This window comes from Octopus bimaculoides, chromosome 3 (genome assembly GCF_001194135.2).
Source record: "Octopus bimaculoides isolate UCB-OBI-ISO-001 chromosome 3, ASM119413v2, whole genome shotgun sequence".
NCBI lineage: Eukaryota > Metazoa > Mollusca > Cephalopoda > Octopoda > Octopodidae > Octopus > Octopus bimaculoides.
Genome location: NC_068983.1, coordinates 127189127 through 127190106, shown reverse-complemented (window position 1 = coordinate 127190106; position 980 = coordinate 127189127).

The window sequence follows — 980 nt, the reverse complement described above, 5'->3', positions numbered from 1 at the left end:
TATATATATATATATATATATCACTTTCACAAAGAGAATCAATATACATATACGAGAACGCTAATTACAAATATGGTACAACATGTATAAAACATTCCCTAAGGTTTTTTAAAACAAATTCTATGATCAAGTAAAGAAAAAGTTGAGTATTCGATGGATGAAGATAGGTTATATGTTAAAATTATTGAGCCAAAATTCCAATATAGTTTTCACAATATGTTAAAATGCTATTACGATCTAATACGATTACAATTATATTGTCATTTTTCATGTTACTACAGGAAAAAAATTAAGTTACGAAGATTGCATCTGCATATAAATAGATTTTATGTTAACCAAACAATAAAAAGAGGATAAAATCAGAAAATGATCTCTCGCCTATCTTATATCACACATAAGAATTAGCTGTGCAAAGCACTCTAATCTCAGTTTGATCAACTTTACAACAACTGATTAGTTAGAATACCCTTCATACTGACAATTTTATATGAGACGTGTAATCGAGTTTAATGAATATCTTGTTAGCTGGAGAAAGGATCATAACAGTATTGGAATTATACATAGTTTCACCGCGATATTTCATATTTTACTCCTCTTCTTAATCGCTATTGCTACTTGCTTAAGATTTACCTAATGCTATTTTACGCGTTAGTGATTCAAATATTATCATATTCATTCTGCTAGGATAGCTCATATTTCACCAAAATATAAATTGCGATAAAATCGTAATATAGCCTCAAACCTTAGTACTATGAGAGTCAACATGTTTGTTTAGAATCCGTTTGAGATACACTGATGAGAGATGAAATTTGAAAGTCATCTTAAATAATATACTTTGCCACTCTATTTCATTTATCTATTAATGTTATTTATCCCCACGTCTACAACGAAGCTGGAAGTTACCAAAACATATGCACACACACACACACACACACACACACACACACACACACACACACACAGAGAGAGAGAGAGAGAGA